Source organism: Microtus pennsylvanicus, chromosome 3 (genome assembly GCF_037038515.1).
Source record: "Microtus pennsylvanicus isolate mMicPen1 chromosome 3, mMicPen1.hap1, whole genome shotgun sequence".
NCBI classification, from domain to species: domain Eukaryota; kingdom Metazoa; phylum Chordata; class Mammalia; order Rodentia; family Cricetidae; genus Microtus; species Microtus pennsylvanicus.
In genome coordinates this window covers 140146801-140166180 of record NC_134581.1, presented here as the reverse complement: position 1 = coordinate 140166180, position 19380 = coordinate 140146801, and the positions used below count along the sequence as shown (strand labels likewise).

The 19380-nt window shown below is 50.6% G+C and overlaps 1 long non-coding RNA gene across 1 annotated transcript; it reads left to right on the top strand.

Annotated features, from left to right (window-relative positions):
• Positions 1-4678: 4678 nt before the first annotated feature.
• On the top strand, positions 4679-18808 carry LOC142847358 (uncharacterized). Its single transcript, XR_012910153.1, has 3 exons — positions 4679-4736; positions 4971-5061; positions 18794-18808. It is a non-coding gene; the product is annotated as an uncharacterized LOC142847358 (long non-coding RNA).
• Positions 18809-19380: the final 572 nt, after the last annotated feature.

Genomic DNA, 19380 nt, shown 5'->3' with positions numbered 1-19380 from the left:
ATGGGACCAGGAGAGAGGGCTGCTGGATGCGGGGTGTGGGCCAGGCTTCTAGGCCTGAGAGCTTCTTAGGTTGGAGGGAAGGTCTCAGTGAGGGCATGACTATGGATTAGGAAAACCAGGAGAACTGTGTGTGTGTGTGTGTGTGTGTGTGTGCGCACGCATGCATGTAGCAGAGTGAGATATGAGGGTGCCAGGGAGGGAGACTCCCAGGGGGACTGCAGCTCTCAGAGGCGTGAACCTGGGAGGAGGAAAAGCAGAGAAGGTGTGGAGGTTTGAAATAGCTCTTTGTTTTTTGGCTTTACTGAAACAGAGAATCTTGTTATGTTATCCTGGCTGGCCATGTCGTCCCAATCCTCCTGCCTCTGCCCCAGTGGTAGGATTACAGGGGTGTACCACCTTACCCCACCTGTGAGGTAGCTCTTGGGGCCAGCAGGAAGGTTACAAAAGACAAGAATAGGCAGCACAAGCAAAGATGAGCACTAGGGGCCCAGTTCATGGGTATCTTTGAGAGTGGGCTAGTTGGCCAGTTGTCTCTATAGCCTGTCTTGGTTCACCAAGGACCAGCTCATTTTAAAGCTGAAAGTCCTGTATCCAAACTCTCCGAGCCAGAAAAGTCAATTATGAACATCTTTCTGAGCAGAGGGTCAAAAATGCTGGGCTCCCAGGGCTCTGTGGACCGGGGCTTACCCTGGGTACAGCTGGGTAGTGCTGGGTGGGATGACGCCTTAGGCATCCAGGATACAGACTGCCTTCCTGGGACACGGCTAGTACTTGTCTGGCCAGCCAGGGTGGGCACTGAGTACTCCCGCCAAGCTGTTTCCTTGCACTGGACGACTTGGAAGGATGATGTTTGAAGGGGACACAGTGTCATGGGACATTAAATGTTTTATTCCTTTCCTCCCGGCATTGCCTAGCCTGGCTCCTTTTGGAAAATGTGGGGAGGTGCCGGAACCTGTGGGTTCCTGTAGTACTAAGAGCCGATGGGAATTGGGCGTTTCAGTTCCAATAGTAGTATTGGATGGTATTTTTCTGAGGGGTCATATGTAAGCTCAGAGGGCGTGAGGGAATGAAATCAGCCAATCAGCGAGGACCAACTGATTTCATTCCACCCTCACCCCCAAGTCACCTTCCTTTTTCTTTTTTTCTTTTTTTTTTTTTATAAATTGTTAGTTTGTTTGTTTGAGACAGGGTCTCTAGGTCAGTGTCACAGATGGGCCATGCCGGACACGAATGATCACCTTATATCATCCCACAGTGTCAGGATTTATGGAGTAACAACAAATTCACAAGGTGTGGTTGTTTCAATGGCAGCGATCTGCCAGCTATCCCTGCTGTCCTTGGCCAGCCCAGCTGAGGCAAACACAAATTCTTTCATTCCAACCTTAATTGCCAACAGTAACTCCATGCTTGCGCATTTACATACCGCACAGTAAATATATCTGTGTACCTATTGTTTTAATTACTACTCTGTTGTTGCGAAGAGAAACCATGACCAAGACAGCTTCTAACTTCCAGAGGGCAGTGACTCACCCAGCGCCACCCTGCCAGGCTGGCCTTGCCCGCCTCATCCATCCGCCAAGCTTGTCTGCTCTCTCCTCGTCTTTTCTCACTTTGTCTTGGGAGACAGTTTTGCTCCTTGACCTCTGACCTCTTGACAGCTGTGATTAATGAGGAAGCCTCCCGCAGACACGACTTTCTGCTGTACCCAGTTTATGGCAAACAGATTAGGCTGTTTAAGTCAGAATAAGGCTGTTTAGCAAAGCTGGATTTGGCGATGGCGGAAATTAAGGAGATTAATTTAAAGGTAAAAAGGGAGTGACAAGCCGAGATCAACACCTGGAAACCCCTGCCGCCTGTACGAAGTCTTAATTGAGAAGTATGTGGGAGACTCCATCCGTGAAATTCAATTATCATGCAAGCCAAGAGGAAGCGCTTCCCTGGGGACAAAACCCAGCAGCCGCATCCAAACGACCCCACCTGTCTGTTTTCATGTCGAGAGGGCTGAGAAAGCGTGCCTGGGTGATGAAATCTAGACAGCATGCATCAGCGTAATGAAAATTTCCAGGGGTCCCTTCCTATAATGGGAACCCCCCCTCCACTCTCCCACCTTTTGTCAGCTCTGCCACTGGAGACTGATGGCAGCCGGCACAGGCAACCTATCCTGACACTTCATTGTCCCAGCATCAAAGCAGGGCAGGGCTAGATGGAGTTTGCAATAAAAGCTCTCTAGCCTTGTGCCCCTTCCTCTGTTTGGAGGCTTCTCGCAGGAGCAATCAGAAAAAGAAAAAAAAAAGCCACCGTAATGATTACAAATGAGCCCATGGTAATTGACTGGCTTGTTAGCTGCAGGGAGGGGTCCAGTATGTCACAAGCTGGGTGGGGACCTCCTCAGTTCTACCTTGGTCCCCTGGGTTCTGCAAAGATTGACTCTTGCAACCTCTGATCTTGAGGCAGGTAGGCTGCACAGAGTCCTTTTGGGCTAACTGCCTTGCGGTACCGGTGGTGAAGAAAATCTTTTTCCCTTCTAGAGCACAGAGGCTCATGTAATCTGTGAAGTGCCTTCTCATCCATCAACTCAGAAAAACCCCCAGATAATGCTTCCCATTATACAGAGGAAGAGGCTGAAGTCAGGCGATTGATTGGCCTCATCGTTTGCTGGATTCCCTTCTAAGGTGCAGCACCAGGCTGTCCATTTAGAGCAACAATTCTCAGCCTGTGGGTCTTGAGCCCTTTGGCTGGACGAACGACCCTTTCACAGGAACCAAATATCAGATGTCCTGCATATCAGATATTTATGCTGCATTCATAACAGTAGCAAAATTACAGTTATGAAGTAGCAGTTGTTATGCCCAGTCCACGAGGACCCCAAAAGACCACCAGGGAGACCGACTCACCGAAATGCAAAAAGCAAGGTTTATTGTGTGCACATTACAAGCTGGCAGGGAGCTTGTCAAAAGCAGCTGGTGCAGCGACAGCAAGAGGAGGAACCCCACCCTTCTAGAGGGTATTATTTAAGGGCAAAACCCAGAAAAATTACATTAGCAAGGTTTGGGGTGACAGGTTCAATCTTGACATTTGCCTAGTAGTGTCCTGGTGAAAAGCGATGGGTGTGTGCTGGCAGGTGACCCTATCTACAATGGTTGGAAGGTCAGGAATTTCCTTTGGATGGTCTGTTCCTAGGTAGTCTCAGTTTGTGGTCTTTCTCGGAACTAGGTATTGTCTCAGGGTAAACTACTGAGACTCAGGCCTCTGGTGAGTTTGTCATGGCTGGGTCCTATAGCAGTGAAAATAATTTTATGGTTGGGGGGTCACCACAACATGAGGAACTGTATTAAGGGGCTGCAATATTAGGAAGGTTGAGAACAATTACTTTAGAGGAAGGCTGAGACTCAGTCATGGGGAACTGTAATCTGGGGGGGAAGGATTAGACAGAGGGATGTGAAGGTCCCCAAAGGTCAAGGACCACAGGGTCATGAAAGAGGGGTGCTGTGGGAGAAGTCAAAGATGGGAGAGGTGGCATGGCCCTCTCTGACAGAGTGAAGCCTGTCCTGGTTACTAAAGCAGCACACATGCTCAGCAGACTGGTTTTCAGAAACAGCTGGTTAAAAAAAATGAATGAAGGATGATAGTGTCTTTTTAAGCAGGCCTCAGAGAAGGCAGAGACATTAGGGAATTTGAAGGAGAAGAGGCAGGTCACGAGGTGTTGACTAAGAGAACAAGAACTCAGAAATGGTAGGACAGAAAACCTCGGCTTGTGGCAGGCAGCCTCGGTGGTGCTAACCACGAGCCTGTGTCCAATGAATCTCTCCCGCATTGGCTCATCTCATGCAGGGTGACAGTCAGGGTGCTCCTTCACACCCAGCCCCCTTTTCTCCACAGCACCGGGAGCATTTGCTTTACAGGCCATCTGTGTCGCTTCCTGTGACTTTTCAAATTGCTTTCTCTCTCTCAAGAGTGGTTTTGAGTTCCAGTGACTGGATGCAGATCCAGGCAGGCCTAACAGAGAAGAAAGCTGTGTGTGCCTGTAGGTATGTGCGTTAGAAGAGCTGGATCCGATTGGACGTAATGTTCAGTGGATAGTGTGTCCATGAAGGTGGCTAACGCTGTTGTTTTGAGTGCCTGTGTGCTTCAGGGTGGAAGGGAGGTGCACTGATGACTTTTCTTGATGCTGTGACCACCTGGTGAGAAACTCTGGGGAGGAAGGGTTTATTTAGGCTCATAGTGGGGAAGGCACGCTTAGGCTCTTAGTGGGGGAAGGCACTCTTGCTCACACCAGGGGCGATCAGGACTCAGCGGGATCTGGTGCTCAGCTGTTTGTCCTTTTAATTTCCTGCCTGTGGGATGGTGTAATGGTCTGTCCTGTCCCTTTAAGAGACAAGCCACGCCCACTCCCTCCCCTGTCTTCCAAGGCAAGCTGATCTTCAGCTTCCAGCCTGAGTCCCTTCCGTCTCTCTCTCAAAGAGGCAGCTTCTATCTCTCCCTTCTCCCCACTTCTCCCTTCCCCCTCTCTGTTTCTGTCTCTCTGCCTCTCTCACTTCTCTTCTCCCCTTCTTTCCTTTCCCCTCCACAACCCACTAAATAAATATCCAACCTCACTCTGCATGGTGTGCCTATCCATGTCTGTGTTTCTTGCCTGCTGCGTGGCTCCCTGCCCAGGACCTTCGAAGACCTGCTATGTGGTCTCATGGCGTGCCCATCTGTCTGTCTCTCCATGTGGGACTGGCTGCCCTGTTGAGGTCTCTCACCCACCACGTGACTCCCTGCCTGGGACTCCCTGCCCCTCATGGCCCACTGCAGCCACGTGGGGAACTGCACTGCCCCTGCCTGGGATTGGCTGCTCTTGGGACCAGCTGCCCACTGCCTGCCACCACTTCAGGGACCTGCGGTGTGGTCTTGTGGCCCGCTGCTCGCTGCAGCCACTTGGGCATCTGCAGCATTTTACTTGCAACATCTTACTCTTACCGTTACAGATGGTGCCAGCCACATGTGGGTGAACCTTCCCTCCTCAGTGACAACTCCCTGGAAGCACCTCACAGACAAGTCCAGAGGTGTGTTTTCTAGGTGAGTCTGAACACTATACAGGAGAGTTTACCCACCCTCCCTGGGCTGAAGGGTTGATGGCATATCCTCATGTCTACTCTGTACTCCTGCCTTACCTTGCCATTTGTGTCTGGGACAAGGGGATGTAACAACCTCAGGATCAGCCTAAAAGGCAGAGACTTATAAATGTCTATTGTGAAGGTTGAGAAGATAGTTTAGTGGGTCAGATCTTGGCTGTGCAAGCATGGGGATCTGAATCCCATCCCTAAAACACACATAACAAAATCTGGCTGTGTGCTTTTCATCCCAGTGCCAGGAAGGTGCAGACAGGCAGATCCTGGGGCTCACTGGCCAGCTAACCTGGCTTCAGCAGAAAGCCCCAGGTCCCAACTTGCCTCAAAAACCCAGATGGACGTACTCTGAGGGATAACACTGGAGGTTGACATCTGGACTACAGAAATGCATGCACATAAACATGTCCATACATGCACATAGATACATACAAAAGCTTAAGAGCACATTGCAGGGTCTCATCTATGGAACCCTGAAGCTCAGGGGTGTTTATTCTGAAGCACTAAAGCAGATGGGGGAGCTAGGGGCCCTGTTACCCCAAAGGATGAGGAGCCCCCAGACCTCCCAAGCCTCAGTCCTTGCTACAGACCCTGTGCATCCTCCAGGCTGACGCTGGCTGTCCTATGTGACACAGGATGATCCAGGTTGTCCCACCTGCAGCCAACCTGACAGATGCGCCTACTGCTTTTTGAAAAAAAAAACCAGCAAAAATTATGATGAGTGCAGAATTTATAATCCGGCAATTTCAGCAGATATTTGTATGCGCTGCTGAAATGTGCACTTTCAGATCGATTCCACACTGTATCTTTTTCAAATTATTATTCTAAGCTGGCAAAGTGGAGTTTATTACTGATGTAAAAATAATAAACTCTGGAATCATTTATTATTTTGCCCTCTCAAGAGTCTGCCTAGGGTTTAAGAAGTTGAGAAATTCAGGGCTGGAGAGACAGCTAGGATTGGAGAGATGGTTCTGTGGTTAAAAGCAACTTCTCTTCCAAAAGACCGGGGTTCAATTCCCAGCACCCGTATGGCAGCTTGCTGCTGTTTATAACTCCAGTTCCAGGAGACCCAACACCTTCACACAGACATACATGCAGACAAAATACCAATTCACATAAAACAAAAATAAATAAATAATTAACAACAAACAAATTGAGAGTCTAGGACAAACTCAAAATTTCTGGGAAAATATTGGGGCATGATGTGCCCAGGGGCTAATATGGGGGGACTCGTTCGGGGGGCTTGGGAGGTATTAGCTCCTCTTCTGGAGCTGTGACATAGTTGCCCGAGTGAAGGACTTTAAGGAGGATGATTGAGTTGTTTCTTGGTTTCATGGTGTTCATGGCAGCTCGGGCAGAGAATCAACCGTGGCAAGAGTGTGCAGCAGAGGAGGCGTCTTCAGAGTGGATAGAGAGCTAAGAGAACCAGGAAGGAGTCAGGGCAAGGTGTCCTCTAAGAGACATATGCAGTGTCCTTTCCTCCAGCTAGCCCCTTTTCCCAACGTTCCCACTACTTCCCTGTACCAATTATTCTTCTCATGCAGCGTAAGGGAGGCGGGGTTTACTGGGCGCTCATTTCCGAGGAGACCATCCACCACGGTCAGCAAGGTATGGGAGCCTGAGACAGCTGGTCTCATCTTGGCAGCTGTCCAGAAGCAGGCCTGAGCTGCAACACTCTGAGGCCAGTCCTTGGGGAGCCACCTTTACCAGACAGGTTCTGCAACCTCCCCAAAAGAGCATCACCAACTGGGTACCAAGTCTTCAAACTCCTGAGCCTGTGGGGGACTTAGCAGATTCTAACCTTAAGGATAGGGTCTATTCATTTCGTGGTACATGGAGGAAAATCACTGGGTCGGCAGGCAAATGGAGGCTAAGCAGCTTGGAGCTTTTAGGAGGGTTACAATTTTTTCAAGACAGATGAGAAATGGAGATAGCATTTTCCATGAAGAGCAGGAAAAAAAATTTCAACTGCTTCTTGCTCTTTCAGCAGAAACTGACCATGGGGTAGGGAAGGAAGACATAACAAGACCCTAGGAACAAGTAGTTTATAACGTTCACCTGGCGCTAACACTCTGCCTGCCACCACATGCCATAAGCAGTTGTGAATTTAATCCAACTCAGTTTAGTTCAAAGGTCCCAGTTACCATGCTGAGCCCAAGCTTGATGGCTTGAATAACAATGGCTCCCATGAGCTCATATTTTCAAAAACTTAGTCACCAGGGAATGACATTATTTGAAAAGATTAGCAGGATCAAGAGGTATGGTCTTGTTGGAGGAAGTGTGTCATAGGGGGTGGGCTTTGAGATTTCAAAAGTTCATGCCAGGTCCAATCTCTCATTCTGCCTGAGGATCACGATGTAGCTCTCAGCTACTTCTGCAGCATCATGCCTGCTATGCCTGCTGCCATGCTCCCTGCCATGATGCTAATGTACTAAACCTCTGAAACGGAAAGTGAGTTTCCAATTAAATGCTTCCTTTTATAAGAGTGATCTTAGTCATGGTGTTTCTTCACAGCAATGGAGCAGTGACTAGGACACCAGGCCGACTCATGAATTCCCCTCCTATACTTTAGGCCCTGGGATTATCAGAAAGCGATGGTCCTTAGCCTGCATGGATATGTACCTGTTATATTTGGGCCTGAGTCAGCTGGATGTGGTGCTTCCTATACTGCAGTCCAGAGAGGAAAGGAGTTATTTCCAAGGCAATGGGGCGAAGTCCAAGGAGGAGCATTTCTCGGAAGTGTGGTACAGCCTGGAAAGCGTAGAAAGATATAAACGAGCGATGTAGAACTTCTATCAGGACTTGGTTGTTTCTACAGACTAACAGTCGGGTTGGCTCTGGAATTGAGGGGCCTGCAGGCCGTTGAGCTTACTGCAATGATGAGGACCTCTTGAGATGGGCGAATGGATAAGGACCCTAAGGACTCATGGTCCGTTTCATTTAGGCACTTATTTTTTAAAACAGGCTCAGGCATCACCAATGACAAGTTGTTCCCTATCATCCCAGGGAGCGTGTCTTTTATTTTAGCATCTGTGACTGCTACTATCTATGTATTTAACAATGAAGCAAGATGGCTCCTGTTGTGACATCACCCCACTGGTTAGTCTTAACCTGATCCCTGGGTACCATCTCTCCTCAGACACTTGAAGGTGATGAAGTCTCATGAGACACTGAGCCTGTTAATTTCCAGCTGGTGGCCCAGATCCCTCAGTCATTGGGAACCCCCTGAATCTGGTCCTGTCCCGTTCCTGTTCTCTGACTCAGGGTGCATCTTGATTTCTCATTGTTCCTAGAGTGGGCACAGTGCTCTGGGCTCAGGGTGGGTACCTTCTGGAACAAACCCATTCCTTTCCTGCAAATATCAAGGCCAAGAGATGCTTCTACATCAGTCGTGTGCCTATGGCCCACCATCCATAAACCAGCAACCTGCTGCCACATAAAGTCTCCTGATTTCTCTGTGTATGGGAAAGGGATGGGACAGGCAGGGTCTGGGGAAAAGGGTTTGATCTTGTATGGGTTTTCACCTGAGAGCACTGGTGGTAGGTAGTTTGAAATGCAGAAATCTGGATTCATTCTTGATCCATGGAATTGGAGATTCTACTTTAGGCAAATCTCTGGGTGGCATATCTGTCTTTTCTACCTTTCATGGCCCCTTGGGGTCCCATATGGCTCAGTCTCCCAGGCATAAAGTTCTTCCTAAAACCCCCACACTGGCCATGCTGCTCACACCCTGTATTAGGGCTCCTGTTCTAGTTCAGATGATAAATGTTTCTTTCCTAAAGCCTTGTGTGCAGAAAGTGTAGTCCCTAATGGTGCTATTGGGTGATGATAAACTCTTTTGTAAGTGGGGCCTAGCAGGCTCGGTAGTTGGGGCACGTCCTTGAAGGGACCCCAGTCTTTCTTTCTTTTACTTTCTGGTAGCCCTGATGTAGTAAACTTTCTTGTTGGACTATCTTTGGACTGCCAGCCGGCAAATAATGACCCTAAGACTTATAATTAATCATGAAAGCTTGGCTTTAGATTAGGCTTTTTCCCAACTAGCTCTTATAATTTAATTAACCCAAACTCTTTTAAATCTATGCTCTGCCTCATGGCTTGGGTACCTCTTCTTAACACAGCTAAGACTTGCTCCAAGTCTGCTGGCGATATCCTTGTGCCTAAATTTTTCCTTCTCTTCCTCTCTCTCCCCGGAAATCCCGTCTATTCTCTCCTGCCTAGCTATTGGCTGTTCAGCTTTTTACTAAGCCAATCACAGCAACACATCTCCATACAGTGTACAAATAGTCTTCAGCCTGGGGTGCAGGGTTCTATTCCACTACACAGACTTCACCATGATGTTCTGCCTGGCTACATTCCCAAGAAATGGAGCCAAGCGACCATGGGCTGACCCCTCTGAAACTGTGAGCCAAAAGGAACCTTTCCTTTATCAAAGTTGGTTTTCTTGGGTTCCTTATCACTTCAGCAGAAAGCTGACTGACATTCCTATCGATTTCAAGATAAAGTGTAAATTTAGGCATCACGATTTGGCCCGTATCTCTTTATGCCCTACTCTCTTATCTGTCAATGTCCCTGTTCCTTTTACCAAGTCCTGCAGTGCTCTTTGAAATGCCAGTCTTTCCCAGCTCCATGCCTTTGTGCATGCTCTCTTCTCTCTCTGGAATTCGATTCTGAAACTTTCTCCTTCCAGACACTTTTCAGCTTCAGGCGCTGCTGTCTCACATGGAGTCCCACCTAACCCTTTTGGATGGCTCATTCTATGTGCAGTGCCCACAGAGTGGCATTGTTTCTGAATGTGTCTATGAGGGTGCTTCTGGAGGAGGTGAAACTGGAATCAGTAGACTAAGGAGGTGAATGTTGGTGGGACTTTGCTGATCTGGAGAAGTCGCCATTAGAGCAAAAGACTGAGTAAGAAACATTGTTTCTCCTTTCTTCTTGGCTGCCTTTGGGACGCTGGACTTCTCCTGCCTTCAGACATAGGCTCTCCTGGCTCCTAGGCCTTCAGATGGGGCTTGAAACCGCACACCAGCTTTTTTGTTGGATTTCCAAGATGCCAGCAATAGCGCTGGGCCCCTTGCATCTCCAAAGCCGCATGAGCCGATTTCTTCTAGAAAATCCCCCGATTCCCCTGCACTCTTCAGGACACTTTTATTACCTACATTGGGCTGTCATCACAAGTCCACATGTGCTTTTCTCACCAGACTGGAGTCCCTGGGGCACCGTCTGTATCTGGTTTGTCTCAGGGTATCCAATAAATGCTGCATTGCTAAGGCAGTGGTTAAAGGTCATGGTGCCCTCCGAAGAGCTCCCTGGAGGGAAAGCTGATGGAGAAAGCTCATTCTTCATATGCTCCCCAGGCAGGGCTGTGACCTCCCCTTCCCATCAACAGTCCCCAAAGAATTGGCCCTGACTTTAGAACAATCTCAGCCAGTGCCACCCCTGGAAAACGTTGTGATTACCTGTTCTCTCGCTACAAGCTGGGTGCCAGTCTCAGGAAGCCGAGGTGGAGCAGCTTCATTGCCTTCATCTAGTAGAGTTTATGGTCTGGGTGTGGGGACAGGTCCAACTGACATGTTAACAGTGTTTTGGAAGTGGGAGAGCAGGACCTCTCTATGGTTAGATTGTCACTGGGTCGGGTGGGGCGGGGAGGGACACCAGGCACAGCAGAGGACCCGGGACAAGCAAAGAGCTGTGTAGGATGTGCTTGTATAGGGAACAGAAGCAGGAGAACAGAGGCTGGAAAGGCAGTGCAGAGGCCAGAACCAAGCAGGCTTAGCATGCAGGCTGCCCCGTGAGCGCTTGGGCCACCGTGTGGAACAGGGTCATGTGTTAGGGCACCGTTTGCTCTGCAATTGATTTCTTGTTTTAAGAGCATGAAAATGTTTCTTCCTACAATTTCTTCTTACTCTAAAGATGCTGATTTATGTGTGGGGGCAGTTTCCTGGCAGCTGGGAGTAAAGCGCCTTTTTCTACAGCGTTGCTCATATTGTCTCATTTGCATTTTTGATAGAGGGATAAATTTTATAATTGAGAGCTCTAGCTAATGGACATATTGATTGGAGAATGCGATTCTCAGACACACTCTCAACAAATCCATTTTCAGCTGGGTGGTGGTGGCACGTGCCTTTAATCCCAGTATTCAGGAGGCAGAGGCAGGCGATCTCTGTGAGTTCAATGCCAGCCAGGGCTATAAGAGCTGGTTCCAGAACAGCCTCCAAAGCTACACAGAGAAACCTTGTCTCAACCCCCGCCCCCCACTCTCCCAAAAAAAGAAAGAAAAAGAAACGAACAAACAAACAAAACCCTTTTAAGGTGGTTTTCTTTGTACTAATTTGACACATTTTACACAAATGCTGTAGCATGTTGGCAGCGAGACTACTCGGTAGCTGAGGGCCCTTGTGGTTTTAATCTTGATGACCAGGGTTCAATTCCTGAAATCCCCATGATGGAAGAAGTAACAGATTCTGTGGGCTGTCCCTTGGTCCACACATGTGTGACATGGCACGTGCTCACCTCCTCCCCACGTAAAAAAGGTAAATTAAAAAGAGAGTTAAAAAACTGGTATAATAAGTACAAAAAAAATAGAGGGACCAAAGTCACTGTCCAAAATATCTTAAAAAAATAAAAACATCTTCAAAACACCAAAGGAATTAAAACTTATTTGAAGAAAAATTAATGATGATTAATAAAAATATATTCTTGATGCCAAACAAATAGAAGAAACTGATGTCAATATCTCTAAATAAGGACATATAAACACATATTAAAACCAGAAGCTACCTTTTGTTTTGTTTTTTATTTTTTATTTTTGTGATTGGGTTTCTCTGTGTAGCTCTGGTTGTCCTGGAAGACACTCCACAGACCAGGCTGGCTTTAAACTCAGAGATCCCCCTGCCTCTGCCTCCCATGTGCTGGGATTAAAGGCATGTGCGCCACTACTGCCTGGCTCAAAAAGCTACTTTAAAGTCTTTTGCTCTGTATCCGCACAATTATAACTTATGTAAAATTCAAAGTCAATTTCTTTTTGTTCTTGTCCTTCTTTCTGTCCCTCTCTCCTTCCTATTGTGGGACAGCTGTACACTGTGTGAAGAGATATTGCTATGATTGTTCTAATAAAGAGCTGACCAGTCAGTAGCGAGGCAGGAGGTATAGACAGGACCTCCAGGGAGAAAGAAGTAGAAATAGATGATCTAGGCACTGGGAGAGACACCACGGATACATGGGATGAGTCAGACACACAGAATGGGAGAGAGGTAAAAGCAATGTGGTAGAATGTAGATTAGTAAAAATATGGTTTGCCATAAGCTATAAGAGCTAGTGGGACAAGCCTAAGCTAAGGCCAAGATTTTGTAATTAATAATAAGTCTCCATGTAATTATTTGGGAGCTGGTAACCCAAAGAAAAATTCAACAACACCTTCCCCTCTCTGCTTCTTTTTCCTTCTTTTAAAGAAGTATTTATTTTATTATTTATGCAAAGGGGTATGTACCTATATGTGGGTTTGTATACATGTGCAAGTGCCCACGGTGGGGAGAAGAAGAAGTCAGATCCCTTAGAATGGGAGCTACAGGCTGAGAGCCATCCAGTGTGGGGGCTGGGAACTCAACTCAGGTCCTCTACAAGAGCAGCAAGTGCTCTTAACCTCTGAACCATCTCTCCAGCCAACTCTTCATTTCTTCCTAAGAGATGATCTCATATAGTCCAGACTGGCCTTGAACTCCTTATGTAGGTAAAAAATGACTACGAAGGTCTGCTCCTGCCCCCACTTGCTGGGTTCTGCTCCCCTGCTCCTGCACCCCCCCCACCTGCTGGCTTCTGTTCCCCTGCTCCTGCACCCCCCCACCTGCTGGCTTCTGTTCTCCTGCTCCTGCACCCCCCCCCCACCTGCTGGCTTCTATTCTCCTGCTCCTGCACCCCCCCTGCTGGCTTCTATTCTCCTGCTCCTGCACCCCCCCACACCTGCTGGCTTCTGTTCTCCTGCTCCTGCCCCCCACCTGCTGGCTTCTGTTCTCCTGCTCCTGCACCCCCCCACACCTGCTGGCTTCTGTTCTCCTGCTCCTGCCCCCCACCTGCTGGCTTCTGTTCTCCTGCTCCTGCACCCCCCACCACCTGCTGGCTTCTGTTCTTCTGCTCCTGCACCCCCCACACCTGCTGGCTTCTATTCTCCTGCTCCTGCCCCCCACCTGCTGGCTTCTGTTCTCCTGCTCCTGCACCCCCCACCACCTGCTGGCTTCTGTTCTCCTGCTCCTGCACCCCCCCCACCTGCTGGCTTCTGTTCTCCTGCTCCTGCACCCCACCTGCTGGCTTCTGTTCTCCTGCTCCTGCACCCCCCCCACCTGCTGGCTTCTATTCTCCTGCCCCTGCCCCCCACCTGCTGGCTTCTGTTCTCCTGCTCCTGCACCCCCCACCACCTGCTGGCTTCTGTTCTCCTGCTCCTGCACCCCCCCCACCTGCTGGCTTCTGTTCCCCTGCTCCTGCACCCCCCCACCTGCTGGCTTCTGTTCTCCTGCTCCTGCACCCCCCCACCTGCTGGCTTCTGTTCTCCTGCTCCTGCACCCCCCCCACCTGCTGACTTCTGTTCTCCTGCTCCTGCACCCCCCCTGCTGGCTTCTGTTCTCCTGCTCCTGCACCCCCCACACCTGCTGGCTTCTGTTCTCCTGCTCCTGCACCCCCCCCACCACCTGCTGGCTTCTGTTCTCCTGCTCCTGCCCCCCACCTGCTGGCTTCTGTTCTCCTGCTCCTGCACCCCCCCCCACCTGCTGGCTTCTGTTCTCCTGCTCCTGCACCCCCCCACCACCTGCTGGCTTCTGTTCTCCTGCACCCCCCACCACCTGCTGGCTTCTGTTCTCCTGCTCCTGCACCCCCCCCATCTGCTGGCTTCTGTTCTCCTGCTCCTGCACCCCCCCACACCTGCTGGCTTCTGTTCTCCTGCTCCTGCACCCCCCCCCACCTGCTGGCTTCTGTTCTCCTGCTCCTGCACCCCCCCCCATCTGCTGGCTTCTGTTCTCCTGCTCCTGCACCCCCCCACCACCTGCTGGCTTCTGTTCTCCTGCTCCTGCACCCCCCCACCACCTGCTGGCTTCTGTTTTCCTGCTCCTGCACCCCCCCACACCTGCTGGCTTCTGTTCTCCTGCTCCTGCACCCCCCCCACCTGCTGGCTTCTGTTCTCCTGCTCCTGCACCCCCCCACACCTGCTGGCTTCTGTTCTCCTGCTCCTGCACCCCCCCACCTGCTGGCTTCTGTTCTCCTGCTCCTGCACCCCCCCCACCTGCTGGCTTCTGTTCTCCTGCTCCTGCACCCCCCCCCACCTGCTGGCTTCTGTTCTCCTGCTCCTGCACCCCCCCCACCTGCTGGCTTCTGTTCTCCTGCTCCTGCACCCCCCCACCACCTGCTGGCTTCTGTTCTCCTGCTCCTGCACCCCCCCCCACCTGCTGGCTTCTGTTCTCCTGCTCCTGCACCCCCCCCACCTGCTGGCTTCTGTTCTCCTGCTCCTGCACCCCCCCTGCTGGCTTCTGTTCTCCTGCTCCTGCACCCCCCCCATCTGCTGGCTTCTGTTCTCCTGCTCCTGCACCCCCCCCCCCACCTGCTGGCTTCTGTTCTCCTGCTCCTGCACCCCCCCCACCTGCTGGCTTCTGTTCTCCTGCTCCTGCACCCCCCACCACCTGCTGGCTTCTGTTTTCCTGCTCCTGCACCCCCCCACACCTGCTGGCTTCTGTTCTCCTGCTCCTGCACCCCCCCCACCTGCTGGCTTCTGTTCTCCTGCTCCTGCACCCCCCCACACCTGCTGGCTTCTGTTCTCCTGCTCCTGCACCCCCCCACCTGCTGGCTTCTGTTCTCCTGCTCCTGCACCCCCCCCACCTGCTGGCTTCTGTTCTCCTGCTCCTGCACCCCCCCCCACCTGCTGGCTTCTGTTCTCCTGCTCCTGCACCCCCCCCACCTGCTGGCTTCTGTTCTCCTGCTCCTGCACCCCCCCACCACCTGCTGGCTTCTGTTCTCCTGCTCCTGCACCCCCCCCCACCTGCTGGCTTCTGTTCTCCTGCTCCTGCACCCCCCCTGCTGGCTTCTGTTCTCCTGCTCCTGCACCCCCCCCATCTGCTGGCTTCTGTTCTCCTGCTCCTGCACCCCCCCACACCTGCTGGCTTCTGTTCTCCTGCTCCTGCACCCCCCCCCACCTGCTGGCTTCTGTTCTCCTGCTCCTGCACCCCCCCCACCTGCTGGCTTCTGTTCTCCTGCTCCTGCACCCCCCCCCACCTGCTGGCTTCTGTTCTCCTGCTCCTGCCCCCCACCTGCTGGCTTCTATTCTCCTGCTCCTGCCCCCACCACCTGCTGGCTTCTGTTCTCCTGCTCCTGCACCCCCCCCCACCTGCTGGCTTCTGTTCTCCTGCTCCTGCACCCCACCACCACCTGCTGGCTTCTGTTCCCCTGCTCCTGCACCCCCCCCACCTGCTGGCTTCTGTTCTCCTGCTCCTGCACCCCCCCCACCTGCTGGCTTCTGTTCTCCTGCTCCTGCACCCCCCCTGCTGGCTTCTGTTCTCCTGCTCCTGCACCCCCCCCCCATCTGCTGGCTTCTGTTCTCCTGCTCCTGCACCCCCCCACCTGCTGGCTTCTGTTCTCCTGCTCCTGCACCCCCCCCCCCACCTGCTGGCTTCTGTTCTCCTGCTCCTGCACCCCCCCACCTGCTGGCTTCTGTTCTCCTGCTCCTGCACCCCCCCCACCTGCTGGCTTCTGTTCTCCTGCTCCTGCACCCCCCCCTGCTGGCTTCTGTTCTCCTGCTCCTGCACCCCCCCCATCTGCTGGCTTCTGTTCTCCTGCTCCTGCACCCCCCCCATCTGCTGGCTTCTGTTCTCCTGCTCCTGCACCCCCCCACCTGCTGGCTTCTGTTCTCCTGCTCCTGCACCCCCCCCTGCTGGCTTCTGTTCTCCTGCTCCTGCACCCCCCCACCTGCTGGCTTCTGTTCTCCTGCTCCTGCACCCCCCCCCCCACCTGCTGGCTTCTGTTCTCCTGCTCCTGCACCCCCCCCTCCCGCTGGCTTCTGTTCTCCTGCTCCTGCACCCCCCCCATCTGCTGGCTTCTGTTCTCCTGCTCCTGCACCCCCCCCTCCCGCTGGCTTCTGTTCTCCTGCTCCTGCACACACACACACACACACACCCCATCTGCTGGCTTGTGCTCCTTGGCTGGGTTTATTTGATATTGGAGATTGAATCCATGCCTTGATGCTGGGTAAGCACCGGGTAAGCACTGGATGGAGTGACATCCCTAGTCCCTAGATCAACGTTTTCCTGGGAAATACTGGCTACGACACTATTTCAGGAGAGCAGTTCACAGTGTGAGAAGCACTGACTCTCCTAAGTGGCATGTGTCACCTGAAGAATGACGATGAACTTGAACTACAGATTTCTGCTTGAAGCCATGTGGAAATCTCACCACTGAAATCGGTCACTGTGCCATTGATGGGCACTGACCTGTGAGGCATTAAAATCTTAAACTATTTCCTAAATGCTCCTGCGAACACTTAGCATTGTGGCTCACCAAATATGTTTCTGAACACTTTCTCCTAGCTTCCAGAGTATTTAACTTTGCCCATATTGGCTGCCAGGAGGGAACATAGTTGTTTCTGTTCTTTCTTTCTTTCTTTCTTTCTTTCTTTCTTTCTTTCTTTCTTTCTTTCTTCTTTCTCTCTCTCTCTCTCTCTTCTCTTCTTCTTCTTCTTCTTCTTCTTCTTCTTCTTCTTCTTCTTCTTCTTCTTCTTCTTCTTCTTCTTCTTCTTCTTCTTCTTCTTCTTCTTCTTCTTCTTCTTCTTCTTCTTCTTCCCCCCTCTTTCTTTAAGGTTAAAGCTCATTTAAGATTACTGACAATTTGTGCTCTGTCAAATCTAGCCACCATTTCAAGGGGAAAAAAGATATTTATGCAAGTGGGCATTAGAATAATAATAACTTTTGTTTCTTTGCTTTTGATTTTTCTGAAATAATGTCTTATAAAACCCAGGTTGGTTTTGAACTCTGCCTTTAGCTGAGCCTGACCTTGAACTCTGAAACCTCCTGCCTCCACCTCTTGACTGCTAGGATTACAGATATGAGCCACCACACCCTACTGATTAGTTGGTTTTTTACTATAATTTGAAAGTGTATTGCATGTCTTAGCCTCAGTTTTCCTAAAAAGGAGAAATGTGGGCTTGTTGGTTGGTGGTTCATTTTGAGAAAGCAGCCCCCGAGAGCAGAAAGAGGAAAGAATAGAGCTGTAGGTGGCCATTTCTCTGGGCCCCCGCATCCTATCTTTCTGGGACCTTCCGGGCAGCTGTACTCTGTACCCTTCAGGGCAGGAGGACAGTTTCTCACAGGGGTCAGTCCTCCATCAGCGAAAGGCTGCTGGCTGACCAGAGGTTAATTCTCTGGTCCTTTGAAGTTTGCAAGCTCCTTAGAATGTCTCACCTGACCACAGCAAGAAGCCCTCAGGGCAGAAGGCAAGAGCTGTGGGCAGAAGTGAGGTAGCCATGAACCATCATGATTGCCCCTCGCCGCCTCTGAAAGAGCTAGAGATAAAAGGTGTGTAAGCAGATGCCCCTTGGAATAGCCACAAGGGTGGTCCTATACATGGCATTTAAATATTTTATAACAAGTAACTACAGCGTGTTTCAAATAGCTATGAATAAAAATTACATTTTTCTATTTTGTTTATGACCATAAAGCTGTGTAAAGTGACTCATGGCTATTATCCCAGGACTCTTGAGGCAGAGGCAGGAGACTAGCTCTGAGTTCCAGGCCAGCCTGAGCTACTGTGCAAGACCCCTCATGCCTCCCCATTCTGGTTTGATATATGCACACGGCACGCAAATCTTCAGTGCAGAGCTTGTTCTGTGAATTTCAAGTGTTCTCTCACGATTGAAAAACTTCCCCATTTTATCCAAAACGACTGTTATTAAGAAGGAAGCAATAATATATTTAAGATACTCACCTAAAACTTGCCCTGGGGGAGTCCTTATTTTGATTTGCGGGAAGATGCCACGCAGGCTGGCAGCAAGACCGCTGAGCACAGGGCTGTGTCAACAGGGCAGAGATAGATGCTGTGCCACCCTCGGAAGGAAGCCTGGGAAATGATGGCTTGACTGGCTTTTGTCATTTGAACACTGGTAAAACATCACTCAGAGGCACCTGCTGCCTCCTAGGGGAACACCTATTGCAGGGAGTCTGTGCTGCTGCTGGGATGGCTAAGATCTTCCCACAGTCCCTCTCTCTCCCCTCCCTTTTTAATCATTTCTGGTTACGGATTTCTGCTTGACAAGGCTGCTCAGTCTGCACGCAAGTCCTATGTGTTGTTCGACAGGGCGCTGTTTTCTCATGAACTTGTACCACAGGGCCTGGAAATACTAAAAGGCATCCCACAGAAATCTTTCTAGTCCCAGGAAGACTCCATATTGCCCATAGGGTCTAGAACAGTGGTTCTCAACCTGTGGGTAGCAACCCCTCTAGGGATCTGCATAGCAGGTATTTACATTACGATTCACAACATAGCAGTTGTGAAATAGCAACAAATTAATTTTATGGTTGGGGTCACCACATGAGGAGCTGTTTTAAAGGATAGACGCATTAGGAAAGCTGAGAACCACTGGTCCATATGCAACAACTTCTCTTGGCACTCAGGGCTAAACGGCTTTGGTGAGTACATGAATCTCTTTCTTTGCTTCTTAGTTCAGTGGAAGGAGCCAAGACTGGCCAGATGGCTTCTAGTTCCGTGGATCCTCTGGCGTGTCCATTGCTGGCAGTGGTCTTTCCTTGGGAATCAAGGTTTTTGTTCCTGAGAGCCCAGAGTGACAAGGACGTAAAGAAGTCTCTTGTTTCCATTAAAGGTTGTAGCGATATGAGCCACGTCTCCCTGCCTGGATTTCCTGGCTGTGGGAGACCATAACCTGCATGGACTGAGCGCATGCGCCCCACTCTGCCCCCTAATATCCCAACCCTACAAAGACTTGTCACTCAGCTGGTATCTTCAATGAGCCTTCCAAAAGCTATTGGCTGTTCTATCAGTCCTGCTGATCCAGGGTGATGGGGACTTGGTTTAAATCAGTGAATTCTGTGACCTTGAATTCGAGAGTAATTTCTGGCTAGTTACCAAAGCTCTTTCTTTTCTTGGAGGCCTTGAGCTGGGAACTAAGTCTGAGCTCACTGTGCCCTTTCCCCAAGTCAGTCAGTATGGGTAGAAGTCTGTAGCTAACCCCAAGGTCCTCAGGCAGCCTGTTTCTTCTGGAATGTCTTGTCTACCTTGGTGGCCAGCCGAC